Genomic DNA, 17,404 nt, shown 5'->3' with positions numbered 1-17,404 from the left:
GACATGGCATAGAAGCTAGACATGGCAAGAACAACAACATAGCATGCACGGATCAACATCAACATCCTCGGCAAAATCGCTAAACATGTCAACAATCTGCCAGGATCATTTTATAGCAAAAGTAGAGCTTGATTCACTCAAGGTAGGGTGCTCCATAAATGCAAACAAAGACATGGATGGATAGATCACAACAATATTAATAAAACATCCTTACTGATCATCCTCAAAAGAGGCATGGATCACTAGGAAACAACATGAACATATGGCATAAAAATAAATACAGGACAAGGACTTAGTGAAATTCTAAGTCCCTGAAATCAGCATTACCGATTACTCTACTTTGCATGCTTGTGCTAGTCACCACAAAGATCACAAAAATACATGGCATACACCTCTGTAAAGATAACATGGCATATAACAAAACACATGTAGAGCTCAGGATCATAGCATGCACAAATTAGTCATGGCAAAAATGACAAAATGCCATTTGCTGAAACAGATCGGACAAATTCCTCACATAGCCCTCTTCCAACAGCATTTCAGGCATCAAGATGAGCTCAAATGAAAATGATGCAATGAGATGAAATGATGTACTCGGCGAGACGAACATTTTGATAAGCTACACACATGAATCGGAGCAACGGGTACGGAGTTATGATGGGATGAACAGGACAAGAAAAATATGCAGATCTGGGACTTAGCCATATCACCTCGCGGGAAAAGGGACGGGGAGGACCCGGGACAGAGGGATCCGGGGCTCGGGGCGGCATTTGGTTCCCGGGGTTGGTGGATCTCATCCACCTTCCCCGGATCCGGCGAGGGGGGAGGACTTCGGCAAGAAGGGCATGTTTTCGGCGATGGCCGGTGACGAGGGCGCGGGCGGCGGGCCTCCGGCGAGGGTTGACGGCGGCGGCGCGCTCTGGGAGGCAGCGCGAGGCGACCGGCGGAGAGGCGGCGCCAGATGCGGGCAGCGGCGCGAAGGGCATGGCGGCAACCGGCGGCGGGCGTGGGGAGCCGAGCCGGCGAGGCGGCGCGTGGAGACATGCGGCGCCGGCGAGCGTCGCGGCAGCAGGGATCGGCGGCAGGCGCGCGGAGGAGCGAGCGCTCGGGGGGCGCACGGCGGGCGGAGCACTCCGGCGAGCCGGGCGCGGGCGGTGGCGCTCTCGGCGGTGGCGGGCGGAACCGGGCTCGCGCGGGCCCATGATGGGCCTAGCGGGCCGCGGCGGCGGCGGACGCCGGGGTGCCACGTGGCGTGCCCTGGATGGCTGCGGGCGGCGGCGCTGTGCAGGTCGGACGTGTCCGGCCTTCCGGAGTTCGTCCGGCAGTGCGAGGAGAGGGAAAAATTAGGGTTTCGTCCGCGAAAATGGACGGGGAGGGCATATTTATAGGTAGAGGGAGCTAGGAGAGCCCAAATGAGGTGCGGTTTTCGGCCACGCGATCGTGATCAAACAACCGAGATGATGGAGGGGGTTTAGGTGGATTTTGGGCCACTTTGGAGGGGTGTTGGGCTGCAATACACACGAGGCCTTTTCGGTCCCTCGGTTAACCGTTGGAGTATCAAACGAAGTTCAAATGGCACGAAACTTGACAGGTGGTCTACCGGTAGTAAACCAAGGCCACATGATAGGTCTTGGTCCAACTCGGAAACGTTTAACACCCGCACACGAAAAGAGGTAGAAAGGGACACCGGGTGACATAGGAGCACCGGATTGCAAAACGGACAACAGGGAAAATGCTCGGATGCATGAGACGAACATGTATGCAAATGAAATGCACATGATGACATGATATGAGATGCATGACACGCAAGCAATGACAAGGCAACAATAGCGAATAACTGGAGGACACCTGGCAGATCGGTCTCGGGGCGTTACACATGGCCTCCTCGAAGCTTCCCTTACATGCACTTCAAGTCTTCTGGGCTTCTTTCCTTACAAAAATGGGTTCCGTGAAGTTTCAGGTCAATTGGACTCCGTTTGGTTTTCCTTTTCTTCGAAACCCTAAAACAAGGTAAAAACAGAAACTGGCACTGGGCTCTAGGTTAATAGTTTAGTCCCAAAAATGATATAAAAGTGTATAATAAAGCCCATAAACATCCAAAATAGTAGATAATATAGCATGGAGCAATCAAAAATTATAGATACATTGGAGACGTATCACAGGCCCGGTTTAGTAATGCGGCTGCCAAAAGGGCATCGGCCGAGTTAAAAGCCGAACAAGCTGCTCGGTGCCAAGACGAGGAGAAGATATCCACAATGGCGCTTGAACTAAAAAATGCTGCTAGCCGCTATGAACTTCTTGAGAAGGAGAATAAAGCCAAAATGGATGAACTTGAATAGGCCTTACGAGAGGCGAGAGAAGCGCGGTCTGAATCCAGAGCAGCCCGTGAGGACATCCGGCAAGCTGGGGAGATTGCGGCTGGTAAGCCCTTTTTGTTGTTGGCTTAGTTCGGCAATCCGAACTATGCTCAGCTTAACCAAGTGTGGAGTTCTCCGGACGAGTTTTTAGACTTGCCGAAGAATTCATCCGATGCGGCGCAGTTTTACCAAGCGCGAGAGGGGTATGCAACGGAGAAGCTTTTCTGGTCACAATTTGGCGCGTCAAAGCACCCCCTATTGCTGAATGAACAGATGTCCCAATGGGCCGAGCTTCATAGGATATTCAGCGCTACCATGAAGAACGTCATAATACGGCTGTGGTCGACTGAGCCTGTTTCGAATAGCTACTTTGGCTTGGTGTAGCAGCTTGTTGATGTGGTGTCATGTATCGGCGTTGTCAAGCGGTCGGCGTGCATTGAGGGTGCACGGATGGCCTTTGCCTGTGTCAAGACATTCTGGGGGAAGGTGAAGGCCATCGATGTTGCGGCGAAGAGTCCACCCAAGGGCAAGGACTATCACGCACCGGAGCATTATTTTGAAGACGTCTTAGAGGCCACCCGCTTGATAGAGGGTCAATGCTCGAAAGACATAATGTTCGAGTGAGGTGTATGAGAATTTAAAAAACAATTTTATAGTAAATCTATTTTTATATTTTGCTTGAAAGCTTGTGTTCCTCCTGTCCAGCTGTTCTAATATAATCTGGAAGTTTTCCAGTCGTCGGCTTCAGCCCCCTCGTAGGAAGTACGGGGCTGTTCGGAAAAGCATTTGATCACTCTTGACCCAACGTCTTGGTCCATGAAGGAGGTGATAATGCGGCGAACCAGGCAATCAGACTATAGGGTGTTAACACTTTCACTTAGCCATAGGAGTTTTATAGGCGGGACTACAATATAGCCCCTGGTATGTGTACGGCTTATTCCAATATGGTGCGTTACATATGACCTGAAGAAAAAAAGGTCCTTCGTGTTACACGGAGGGAATCACGACAGATTCCGATAAGTCATCGAGTGGTTGACCAGCTCTCGCAGCATCATGAAAGTCGGTTTTCGGCTTTCTCTACTGAGGTGCTTGACCAGATGAACCGGAAGCACAATCGCAGTAGTTCTCCCTTTACTACCCTAGCCGATAGAGTGGAACGTAAGGTAGCAAGCACAGGAGCCGGGCAACCCAACCATTGACCCAAGACATGATTCGGAGCTGATGCATATAAGGACAAACTCGCGACGCCGAAGTATACTTATAAAGATGTTCGGACTTTGTTGGCAACTCATTGTTCCCATACCGATCCCCTGGCAGGTTGTGCCGAGGTATGGCTGTGAAACAGCTATAGGGGCCAGATTCATTTGTGAAAAAGAAACGAATGATTAATGTGGATTATGTTTACTGGGACCTGAGTGGTATGTCGGTGATTACTTTATATATGAAAGACCACAACCCTGGCTATTTGACATGCCCGGGGTCGAAGGCGGAGGAAAAAGGCATATTACAGGCTCGAAATAAAGAGTGCGGTCTACAAAAAGTTAATTTGGACCTCCTGTCGCACGTCTGTGCTGCCTGTCCTCGGTGAGGGGAATCCTTGACGGAAGTAGCCCCATAGGTGAGTGTACGGATCCAAACTCCGATAGAGTTAGTTTAGATGTTTGTCCTTTGCGTCACCTATTTTTAAGAGATAATAAAGAAAGGAAAAGGAAAGTAGATAAAAAAATGTTACGGGAATGCTTGCCAGTTTGTCTGTATTGTGCTTCTGCCAATGCCCATGATATCTTAAGTGCATAGTGATGTATGCACGGTACAAATTTTGCAGGTATATGGGGTGGGCGATGATACGTCTCCAACGTATCTATAATTTTTGATTGCTCCATGCTATATTATCTACTGTTTTAGAAATTATTTGGCTTAATTTTCCACTTTTATATTATTTTTGGGACTAACCTATTAACCGGAGGCCCATCCTAGGATTGCTGTTTTTGCCTATTTTAGGGTTTCGAAGAAAAGGAATATCAAACGGAGTCCAAACGGAATGAAACCTTCGGAAACGTGATTTTTTCATCACATAAGATCCAGGAGACTTGGACCCTCTGTCAGGAAAGCCACGAGGTGCTCACGAGGGTAGGGGCGCCCCCCCCCTAGGGCGCGCCCCGTGCCTCATGGGCCCCTGAAAGCTCCACCGATGTACTTCTTCCTCCTATATATATCCATGTACCCCCAAACGATCGGGGACGGAGCCAAAAACCTAATTCCACCGCCGCAACTTTCTATATCCACGAGATCCCATCTTGGGGCCTGTTCCGGAGCTCCGCCGGAGGAGGCATCGATCATGGAGGGCTTCTACATCATCATACAAGCCCCTCCGATGAAGTGTGAGTAGTTTACTTCAGACCTACGGGTCCATAGCTAGTAGCTAGATGGCTTCTTCTCTCTTTTTGGATCTCAATACAATGTTCTCCCCCTCTCTCGTGGAGATCTATTCGATGTAATCTTCTTTTTGTGGTGTGTTTGTTGAGACTGATGAATTGTGGGTTTATGATCAAGTCTATCTATGAATAATATTTGAATCTTCTCTGAATTTTTTTATGTATGATTGGTTATCTTTGCAAGTCTCTTCGAATTATCAGTTTGGTTTGGCCTACTAGATTGGTTGTTCTTGCCATGGGAGAAGTGCTTAGCTTTGGGTTCAATCTTGCGGTGTCCTTTCCCAGTGACAGAAGGGGCAGCAAGGCACGTATTGTATTGTTGCCATCGAGGATAACAAGATGGAGTTTTTATCATATTGCATGAAACTATCCCTCTACATCATGTCATCTTGCTTAAGGCGTTACTCTATTTTTAACTTAATACTCTAGATGCATGCTGGATAGCGGTCGATGAGTGGAGTAATAGTAGTATATGCAGAATCGTTTTGGTCTACCTGTCTCGGACGTGATGCCTATATACATGATCATACCTAGATATTCTCATAACTATGCTCAATTCTGTCAATTGCTCAAGAGTAATTTGTTCACCCACCGTAGAATACTTATGCTCTTGAGAGAAGCCACTAGTGAAACCTATGGCCCCCGGGTCTCTTTCTCATCATATCAATCTCCATTACTTTATTATTGCTTTGCTTTTACTTTGCTTTTACTTTATTTACTTTGCATCTCTATACCAAAAATACCAAAAATATTATTTATCATCTCTATCAGATCTCACTTTCGTAAGTGACCGTGAAGGGATTGACAACCCCTAAGCGGGTTGGTTGCGTTGAGCTATTGTTTTTGTGTAGGTACGAGGGACTCAAGTGTAGCCTCCTATTGGATTGATACCTTGGTTCTCAAAAACTGAGGGAAATACTTACGCTACTTTGCTACATCATCCCTTCCTCTTCGGGGAAATCCAATGCAGTGCTCAAGAGGTAGCAGGCGGCAGAAGCCGAACTGCTATTTCCGCACCGGGATTGATCGATCCTCGGGGGGAAATTGCTTCTAACCCCCGGTATTTGGTTGGTGAACCTCTCCGTTGTCCCTATTGCCTGGCGGCCTCCTCCCCTTGTGTTCGGCGTTGAGCTTGCCGGCCAGCTTGAAGACCCAACAACTTATGTTGGTATGATTAGCTGGTTTATCGGGGTGGCCGTGAATCTGGCAGGGTCGGTCCAATATCCTGTCTAGGTTGGATGGTTCGTCTCTATTCGCCTCGAATGGCTTTTTCTATTGACCGGGTTTGGGATTGCTGAATCCGGCGTTGACCGCTGTGTCGTGTGATCTTTCATTATCATTGCGGCTGTTGTGTTTGCTTCGTCGTGGTCTGCCATTGCCGTCCCGGATTTCAGAAGTGCCCGAGTCACTGGCGTTGTTGCTTCTACGAGCGAGCCAGCTGTCTTCTCCTGCGCAAAAGTGGGTCATTAGAGCGGTAAGGACTGTCATGGATTTAGGTCCTTCTTAACCGAGGTGGCGTGCAAGCCATTCATCTCGAACGTTGTGTTTGAAGGCCGCAAGGGCTTCCGCGTCCGGACAGTCGATGATTTGATTCTTTTTAACTAAGAACCTGGTCCAGAGTTTCCTGGCTGACTCCCCGGGCTGCTGGACAATGTGACTTAAGTCATCGGCGTCCGGTGGCCAAACATATGTTCCTTGGAAGTTGTCGCAAAACGCGTCTTCCAAGTCTTCCCAGCTGCCAATAGAATTTTCTGGTAGACTATTTAACTAGTACCGAGCTGGTCCTTTGAGTTTTAGTGGTAGGTATTTGATGGCATGAAGGTCATCTCCGCGGGCCCTATGGATATGGAGGAGGAAGTCCTTGATCCATACCGCAGGATCCGTTGTTCTGTCGTATGATTCGATGTTCATGGGTTTGAACCCGTCTGGGAATTCATGCTCCATTACTTTGTCTGTGAAGCAAAGAGGGTGTGCGGCGCCTCTATGTTGGGCCACACTGCGATGTACCTTCGATGGAGTCCATTTGCGGTTTTCGGCCGGGGCGTGGCTAGGTTTGTCGCATCTGAATAGGTAGTCGTCATCGCGTGTAGAGGCACGTCCTCACGATCCGTAGATCGATCTTGTGTGTCCTGCTCTACTGTCCAAGTCCTGTCGAAGGTCATATGTACAGCCCCGAGCTATTGTATTCATGCCTTTACGGCAAGGTGGGGCGGTCTTGTGTTTGGCTTGAGTTACCGCTTTATCCGGACCGAGTTGTGGTCGACCTGCCGCATTGTGCGATGATGGTACGGGCTCCAGCGCCTCGTCATCGAACTGAGGTAGCAATCTACACTTCGGGTAGATTTTGGCTGGGCCACTAAGGCCGTATTCTTCGGCGGCCAGGACTTCGGTCCATCTATCATTGAGCAGATCTTGGTCCACTTGAAGCTCCAGTTGTTTCTTTTTCAGGCTCCGTGCGGTGGCTATTAGCCGGCGTTTGAAGCGCTCCTGCTCGAGAGGTTCCTCAGGCACGATGAAATCCTCGTTGCCGAGGCTCTCCTCTTCCTCGGAGAGCGGAATATAATTACTGTCCTCCGAGTCTCCGTGTATGGCCTGTTCATCAGTGCTAACTTGCCCATTTTCCCGTTCCCCCTGTTCGTAGGTTACCTTGACGGGGTCTTCATTATTTTCGGCATCGTTCGGAGTATTATTTTTTCCGGTGCCCATACTCCAGTTTTTGGAACGACGTGACTTAGAGCGGCTTCGAGGAGGCTGGTACTTGGGCTGTCTCTCAGGAGGTTTATCCTCAATTGGATCCTCTTTGTCATTGTTGTTAGTTTTTTCAAGCGTGTCCACCATGTATACGTCATAGAAAGAAGTGGCCGTCCGTCGTCCATTGAATGGCGGGTTTTGGCATTGCTCCTTGTCGGCATTGTCGTCTGTACTGACGATGTCTTCGGAGCCGTGGTCAAGCATGTTGATTAAATCCTCGATAGTGGCTATGAAGTGGGTGGCACGTGGGAAGAAAAATTCCCCCTCACCAGCCTCTAGTTCGAACCATACATAGTTCGGCTGGGAGTCCCCCGCCAAGGACAAGTTCTTTAATGAGTTCAGTACATCGCCCAAGGGCGAGTGCTGGAAGATGTCTGCGGCGCTGAACTCGAAGATCGATAAGCGATCAAGTTCGGTATTCGCGGACTCACATGGTTCGGAACTTACACCCAGAGACGAGTCCGGGGTTCCGGTGACAAGAATGTTGTGTGATTTTAAGTCCATGTGCGGCTCCAACACCGGGGAATCCGTGGCCTCCACGGTGGGGTTGAGCCTCCAATCCTTGGGTGCCGCAGCGTGCTCTAGATCTAAGGCCAGAGTGGTCACATGAGCTATCTCTTGGATGCGGTCTAACGACATATTTAGGTCATGTCCGTCAAGGTGATCAGGAGCGGTCGTCGCGGTTTCGAATCCAGTGAATATCAAATCTCCATGGATGTCCACAACATAATTCAAGCTCCCAAATCTGACCTGATGGCCAGGGGCGTAGCTATCGATCTGCTCCAGATGGCCAAACGAGTTGGCCCGCAGCGCGAAGCCGCTGAACACAAAGATCTGTTCGGGGAGGAAGGTTTCTCTTTGGACGGCGTCACCATTGACGATTGAAGGGGCCATCAAACCTTTCGTCGACGGCACAACAGAACTCTCAATGAAAGCACCAATGTCGGTGTCAAAACTGGCGGATCTCGGGTAGGGGGTTCCGAACTATGCATCTAAGGTCGATGGTAATAGGAGACAGGGGACACGATGTTTACCCAGGTTCGGGCCCTCCCTATGGAGGTAATACCCTATGTCCTGCTTGATTGATATTGATGAATACGAGTATTACAAGAGTTGATCTACCTCGAGATCATAATGGCTAAACCCTAGAGGTCTAGCTTGTATGGCTATGGTAATGAGTATCCTCCCCTCCGGACTAAGTCCTCCAGTTTATATAGACACCGGGGAGATCTAGGGTTACACAAGATCGGTTACAAAGAAAGGAATCTACATATTCGGTCGCCAAGCTTGCTTTCCACGCCAAGGAGAGCCCCATCTGGACACGGGTGCAGTCTTAGGTCTCCGCATCTTCACAGCCCATCAGTCCGGCCCATAGTTAACAGGCTGGACATCCGAGGAGCCCTTAGTCCAGGACTCCCTCACCCAGTGCCTGAAATTGAAGAAGAAGAAGAAGATGATGATGAATCCCAAGTGCTCAGAAAGTTGAAGCCCAAGATCCCTGATCATGATGATACACATCCAGTGGCTGAAAAACATGAAGGAGGGGAAGGATGCAGGTCTCAGATTGTGGAGACAATGAGACCCTTATGCTGCAGGGAGAAGGACGACTATAGATTTCACACTAAGGAACAGCAGGACTTCTATGAGACTGTGCTCATGGATAAAAATTCCATCGTGTGTGACATGAAGTGGGTGGATTGGAAGTATAATGACAATGATACGTCTCCAACGTATCTACTTTTTCTCACGCTTTTCCTCTTGTTTTGGACTCTAATTTGAATGATTTGAATGAAAGTAACCCCGGACTGACGCAGTTTTCAGCAGAACTACCATGGTGTTGTTTTTGTGCAGAAGTAAAAGTTCTTGGAATGGAACGAAACTTTGCGAAGATTTTTTATATCAATAATAAGAATTACTGGAGCCAAGACCCACCGGAGAGGGGCCCCTGGGTGGGCACAACCCACCAGGGCGCGCCCCCCTCTCCTGGCGCACCCAGGTGGGTTGTACCCACCCAGTGGCCCTGCTGATGACCCCCTGATACTATAAATTCACATATTTCCAGAAAAAAAATCAGGGAGAAAGAATTATCATGATCCATGAGACGGAGTTGCCGCCAAGCCATGTTCTTCCTCGAGAGGGCAGATCTGGAGTCCGTTTAGGGCTCCGGAGAGGGGGATCTCCGTTCTTCGTCATCACCAACCCTTCTCCATCGCCAATTCCATGATGCTCCCCACCGGAAGTGAGCAATTCCTTCGTAGGCTCGCTGGTCGGTGAGGAGTTGGATGAGACTCATCATGTAATCGAGTTAGTTTTGTTACGGCTTGATCTCTAGTATCCACTATGTTCTTAGATTGATGTTGCTATGACTTTGCCATGCTTAATTCTTGTCACTTTGGGCCCGAGTGCCATGATTTCTGATCTGAACTGTTTATTAATTCATCATTATATCCATGTTTTAGATCTGATCTTGCAAGTTATAGTCACCTACTACGGTTATGATCCGGCAACCTCGGAGTGACAACAAACGGGCCCACTCCCGGTGATGACAGCGGTTATGATCCAAAAAGATTTCCTTGTTCTTCTTTTGCTTGTTGGGAGTTTTCCCGTGTAAATATTTTTTCTCGTTTTTGCTTTTCCCTTATTTGCTTGCTTAAGAAAGCCAAAAACTCCAAAAATATTTCAGTGTGTTTCTCTTAATTTCTTTTCTTTTTGTTCGAGTTGTACCAAGGAGAAGACCACGATGAAAATGTTGAGTGGCTCTCCTATGAATAATTGTTTAACTAATAAAGAGCCCATTTTACCTTGTCTTCTCCTGTTGAATAAAATGTTTTGCAGATTCCAGCTTAGTCCATGGCACTCTTGCACTATTATTATTTTCATATCATTCGGTCGTGCAAGTGAAAGGCAGTAATGACGACATTCGATGAACTGGCCGTGGCAAAGAGAAACTGGTATGAACTCGACTTGTCCTGTCTGTGTAAATATGTTTAACCTAGTGCCCATGATTCAGTCCGTTATGATTAAACATGTTTGCAATGACAATTAGAGATTATAGTTTCTCATGCCATGCATAAGTAGCTGGGAGTTGATAATAATTTATCTTGGATATCAACATAGCGTTAAAATGATTGTGATGTAGTATGATGATATGGTATCCTCCTCTGAATGTTTAAGTGGCTTGACTTGGTACATGTTCATACATGTAGTTGAATAAAAACCAACATAGCCTCTATAATTTTTATGTTCATGGTGTTCATATCCTACTCATGCTAGTGTCCAATGTTACTTACGCATAATGCATGGTTATGATCGTTGTTGCTCTCTAGCTGGCTGCTTATCAATCTTAATTGCTATCCTTCACCTCTACTAAGTGGGGATTCTGCTTGTACATCAAAAACCTTGAACCGAAAGTTATTCCAGATGAGTCCACCATACCTACCTATATGCGGTATTACCCTGTCGTCCTAAGTAAATTTGCATGTGCCACCTCTAAAAACTTCTAAAAATTATCCGTTTTGTGTGCCTGGATCGTTCATGGAACGACAGGAGGTGGTCGATATCTTTCGTGCTAAGCGGGTTATTCTCAGGTCGAGTGTTTATTCACTCGCCATCGCAGGAGAAAATGGGTGGTAATAGGAATGCCTAGTCCCCAACTACAAAATACAAAAGAGTTCATCTCTTAAATAATCAAAGAAAAACTCCCAATGGAGTCAAGACCTTTACTTTTACCGCTTGGGAACCGCCACTAGCGTCCTTAGCATGGAAGATGTTGATAACTAATGATCGTGAAGTGAATAAGAAGGGTGCATCTCTCAAAATATCATTTACCTCTGTTTTAAAAACTGAGCTCTGGCACCTCTGCAAATAACTGCTTCCCTCTGCGAAGGGACTTTCTATTTACTTTTATGTTGTGTCATCACCTTCTAAAAAAACAAGCGCTGGAAACTGAGTAGAGTATAGTTGTCATGATTTATGCATTGTGTGTAGCTAATGTTGGTTGCATCATGACTGGATCTTTTCTACCATGAATTACAATGTTTAGTCGCTGTTTGAACTTTGGAGGTGCTCTACATTTATGTTTTGCGGCCTCAGAAAGGGCTAGCGAGATACCATTATTATCATATTATATCATGGTTGTTTTGCCAGCGTGTTGCCGTCTAAGATATCTTATTATTGCTCGCTAGCTGATTATGTCATTGATATGAATCATTATAATCTTTAAGAGTTATTGTCGACATGGTTAGTTATAATGCTGGCTGAAAACCTGGGTGTTGTTTAAGCTTATTTATGCAAACAAGAGCAAAAGAGTTCGTAAAAGTTTTTCTTTCTCACTTTCAGTTTATCAGCTGAATTGCTTGAGGACAAGCAAAGGTTTAAGCTTGGGGGATTTGATACGTCTCCAATGTACCTACGTTTTCTCACGCTTTTCCTCTTGTTTTGGACTCTAATTTGCATGATTTGAATGAAACTAACCCCGGACTGAAGCTGTTTTTAGTAGAACTACCATGGTGTTGTTTTTGTGCAGAAATAAAAGTCCTCGGAAAGGAACAAAACTTTACGAGGATTTTTATATCAATAATAAGAATTACTGGAGCCAAGACCCAGTAGAGAGGGGCCCCTAGGTGGGCACAACCCACCAAGGCGCGCCCCCTCTCCTGGTGCGCCCAGGTGAGTTGTACCCACCTTGTAGCCCCGCTGACGACCCCCTGATACTATAAATTCACATATTTCCAAAAAAATCAGGGAGAGAGAATTATCACGATCCACAAGACGGAGCCGCTGCCAAGCCCTGTTCTTCCTCGGGAGGGTAGATCTGGAGCCCGTTTGGGGCTCCGGGGAAGGGCATCTCCGTTCTTCATTGCTACCTCTTGAGAATGCATTAGTTTTCCCCTGAAGAGGAAAGGGTGATGCAGCAAAATAGCGTAAGTATTTCCCTCAGTTTTTGAGAACCAAGGTATCAATCCAGTAAGAGGTAACACGCAAGTCCCTAGTACCTGCAAAAACAAACAAGAACCTTGCAACCAACGCGATAAAGGGGTTATCAATCCCTTCACGGTCACTTACGAAAGTGAGATCTGATAGAGATAATAAGATAAATATTTTTGGTATTTTTATTGTATAGATTGGAAAATAAAGATTGCAAAATAAACAACGATAGAAATAGCAAGTAAATAGGAAAATAATATGATGGAAGATAGACCCAGGGGCCTTAGGTTTCACTAGTGGCTTCTCTCAAGATAGCACAAGTATTACGGTGGGTGAACAAATTACTGTCGAGCAATTGATAGAAAAGCGCATAGTTATGAGAATATCTAGGCATGATCATGTATATAGGCATCACATCCACGACAAGTAGACCGAAACGATTCTGCATCTACTACTATTACTCCACACATTGACCGCTATCCAACATGCATTTAGAGTATTAAGTTCATAAGAACAGAGTAACGCATTAGGCAAGATGACATGATGTATAGGGATAAACTCAAGCAATATGATATAAACCCCATCTTTTTATCCTCGCTGGCAACAATACAATATGTGTCTTGCTGCCCCTGTTGTCACTAGGAAAGGACACCACAAGATTGAACCCAAAGCTAAGCACTTCTCCCATTGCAAGAAACATCAATCTAGTAGGCCAAACCAAACTGATAATTCGAAGAGACTTGCAAAGATATTAAATCATGCATAAAAGCAAAGAAGAATCAAATATTGTTCATAGATAATCTTGATCATAAACCCACAATTCATCAGATCTCGACAAACACACTGCAAAAAGAATTACATCGAATAGATTTCCAAGAGAATCGAGGAGAAATTTGTATTGAGATCCAAAGAGAGAGAAGAAGTCGTCTACCTAATAACTATGGACCCGAAGGTCTATGGTAAACTACTCACACATCATCGGAGAGGCTATGGTGTTGATGTAGAAGCCCCCCGTGATCGATTCCCCCTCCGGCGGAGCGCCGGAAAAGGCCCCAAGATGGGATCTCATGGGTAAGGAAGGTTGCGGCAGTGGAAATAGGGTTTAATTGTGCTCTCGGATGTTTTCGGGGTATATGAGTATATATAGGCGAAAGAAGTAGGTCAGCGGATCCACAAGGAGCCCACGAGGGTGGGGGCGTGCCTACCCCCCTGGGCGCACCCTCCTGCCTTGTGGCCGCCTCGTTGCTTCATTGACGTCCACTCCAAGTCTCCTGGATTGCGTTTGTTCCAAAAATAACTCTCCCGAAGGTTTCATTCCATTTGGATTCTGTTTGGTATTCCTTTTCAGCGAAACACTGAAATAGGCAAAAAAACAGCAATTTGCACTCGGCCTTTGGTTAGTAGGTTAGTCCCAAAAATAATATAAAAAGGTATATTAAAGCCCATTAAACATCCAAAACAGATAATATAATAGCATGGAACAATCAAAAATTATAGATACGTTGGAGACGTATCAAGCATCCCCAAGCTTAATTCTTGCTCGTCCTTGGGTAGGTAAATGATAAAAACAGAATTTTTTATGTGGAAAGCTACCTAGCATAATTCTCAATGTAATTTTCTTTATTGTGGCATGAATGTTCAAATCTGAAAGATTCAAGACAAAAGTTTAATATTGACATAAAAATAATAATACTTCAAGCATACTAACAAAGCAATCATGTCGCCTCAAAATAACATGGCCAAAGAAATTTATCCCTACAAAATCATATAGTCTGGCTATGCTCTATCTTCATCACACAAAGTATTTAATCATGCACAACCCCGATGACAAGCTAAGCAATTGTTTCATACTTTTGACGTTCTCAAACTTTTTCAATCTTCACGCAATACATGAGCGTGAGCCATGGATATAACACTATAGGTGGAATAGAATGGTGGTTGTGGAGAAGACAAAAAGGAGAAGATAGTCTCACATCAACTAGGCATATCTACGGTCTATGGATATGCCCATCAATAGATATCAATGTGAGTGAGTAGGGATTGCCATGCAACGGATGCACTAGAGCTATAAATGTATGAAAGCTCAACAAAAGAAACTAAGTGGGTGTGCATCCAACTCGCTTTCTCACGAAGACCTAGGGCATTTCGAGGAAGCCCATCATTGGAATATACAAGCCAAGTTCTATAATGTAAAATTCCCACTAGTATATGAAAGTGACAACATAGGAGACTCTCTATCATGAAGATCATGGTGCTACTTTGAAGCACAAGTGTGAAAAAGGATAGTAACATTGTCCCTTCTCTCTTTTTCTCTCATTTTTTTATTTGGGACTTTTCCTCTCTTTTTATGGCCTCTTTATTTCGTTCGGAGTCTCACCCCGACTTGTGGGGGAATCATAGTCTCCATCATCCTTTCCTCACTTAGGACAATGCTCTAATAATGATGATCATCACACTTTTATTTACTTACAACTCAAGAATTACAACTCGATGCTAGAACAAAAATATGACTCTATGTGAATGCCTCCGGCGGTGTACCGAGATATGCAATGAATCAAGAGTGACATGTATGAAAGAATTATAAAGGTGGCTTTGCCACAAATACGATGTCAACTACATGATCATGCAAAGCAATATGACAATGATGTAACATGTCATAACAGACGGAACGGTGGTAAGTTGCATGGCAATATATCTCGGAATGGCTGTGGAAATGCCATAATAGGTAGGTATGGTGGCTGTTTTGAGGAAGGTATATGGTGGGTGTATGGTACCGGCGAAAGTTGCACGGTACTAGAGAGGCTAGCAATGGTGGAAGGGTGAGAGTGCATATAATCCATGGACTCATCTTTAGTCATAAAGAACACACATACTTATTGCAAAAATATATTAGTTATCAAAAAAATACTACGCGCATGCTCCTAGGGGGATAGATTGGTAGGAAAATACCATCGCTCGTCCCCGACCGCCACTCATAAGGAAGACAATCAATAAATAAATCATGCTCCGACTTCATCACATAACGGTTCACCATACGTGCATGCTACAGGAATCACAAACTTTAGAACAAGTATTTCTCAAATTCACAACTACTCAACTAGTATGACTCTAATATGACCATCTTCATATCTCAAAACAATTATCAAGTATCAAACTTCTCATAGTATTCAATGCACTTTTTATGAAAGTTTTTATTATACCCATCTTGGATGCCTGTCATATTAGGACTAATTTTATAGCCAAAGCAAATTACCATGCTTTTCTAAAAGACTCTCAAAATAATATAAGTGAAGCATGAGAGTTCAATAATTTCTATAAAATAAAACCAATACCGTGCTCTTAAAAAGGTATAAGTGAAGCACTAGAGCAAAATTATCTAGCTTAAAAGATATAAGTGAAGCACATAGAGTATTCTAATAAATTCTGATTCATGTGTGTCTCTCCAAAAGTTGTGTACATCAAGGATGATTGTGGTAAACTAAAAATTGAAGACTCAAATCATACAAGATGCTCCAAGCAAAACAAATATCATGTGGTGAATAAAAATATAGCATCACGTAAAGTTACCGATAGACGAAGACGAAAGAGGGGATGCCTTACGAGGCATCCCCAAGCTTAGGCTTTTGGTTGTCCTTGAATTTTACCTTGGGATGCCTTAGGAATCCCCAAGCTTAGGCTCTTGCCACTCCTTATTCCAAAATCCATCAAATCTTTACCAAAAACTTGAAAACTTCACAACAAAAAACTCAACAGAAAATCTCATGAGCTCCGTTAGTATAAGAAAACAAACCACCACTTCAAAGTACTGTAATGAAATCATTCTTTATTTATATTGGTGTTAAACCTACTGTATTTCAACTTCTCTATGGTTCATACCCCCCCGATACTAGCCATAGATTCATCAAAATAAGCAAACAACACACGAAAAATAGAATCTGTCAAAAACAGAACAATCTGTAGTAATATGTAGGTTTCGAAAACTTCTGTAACTCCATAAAATCTGAAATACATTGGTGGACGTGAGGAATTTGTCTATTAATCATCTGCAAAAAGAATCAACCTAATCTCACTCTCTCCAGTAAAAAAATGGCAGCAAATCTCATGAGCGCTAAAGTTTCTGTTTTTTACAGCAAGATCGCAAAGACTTCCCCCAAGTCTTCCCAAAGGTTCTACTTGGCACAAACACTAATTAAAAGCATAAAACTACATCTAAACAGAATCTAGATGGATTATTTATTACTAAACAGAAACAAAAAAACAAGAAACAAAAATAAAATTGGGTTGCCTCCCAACAAGCTCTATCGTTTAACGCCCCTAGCTAGCCATAAAAACAAGAATAGATCTAGGTATTGTCATCTTTGGTATGAAATCCATAAGTTGCTCTCATAATAGATTCATAAGTTATTTAATTTTCTTCCTAGGAAAGTGTTTCATGCCTTTCCTTAACGGAAATTGGAGTCTAATATTTCCTTAATTCATATCAATAATTGCACCAATCGTTCTAAGGAAAGGTCTACCAAGAATAATAGGACAAATGAGATTTGATGTCTACTACACAACCTTCTTGTAGACGTTGTTGGGCCTCCAAATGCAGAGGTTTGTAGGACAGTAGCAAATTTCCCTCAACTGGATGACCTGTAACATCCCAAAATTCTAAATTTTGGAATGTTATAATAAATAGATAGATTTTATTGATTGTTTAATTGATTGTCTGAAAGTGTGTGAATTCGAAACTTTTTGAAAGTTAAATGAGAGGGAATAAAAGGCCTTTCCCAAACTTTCATATTTGCTTTCTGATCTCCATGAATTCAAATTCTTTTCAAATGCAAAACCCTTGAGCGAAGATGATATGACTTCTTCCATTTAAATTAAATGAAAGGGTATTTGAAAATAATTGAATTTCATTTGGAAATATTTCAATTCATAAACTTCATG

This window comes from Triticum aestivum, chromosome 2A (genome assembly GCF_018294505.1).
Source record: "Triticum aestivum cultivar Chinese Spring chromosome 2A, IWGSC CS RefSeq v2.1, whole genome shotgun sequence".
NCBI classification, from domain to species: Eukaryota; Viridiplantae; Streptophyta; class Magnoliopsida; order Poales; family Poaceae; genus Triticum; species Triticum aestivum.
This window is presented reverse-complemented; position numbering follows the sequence as displayed.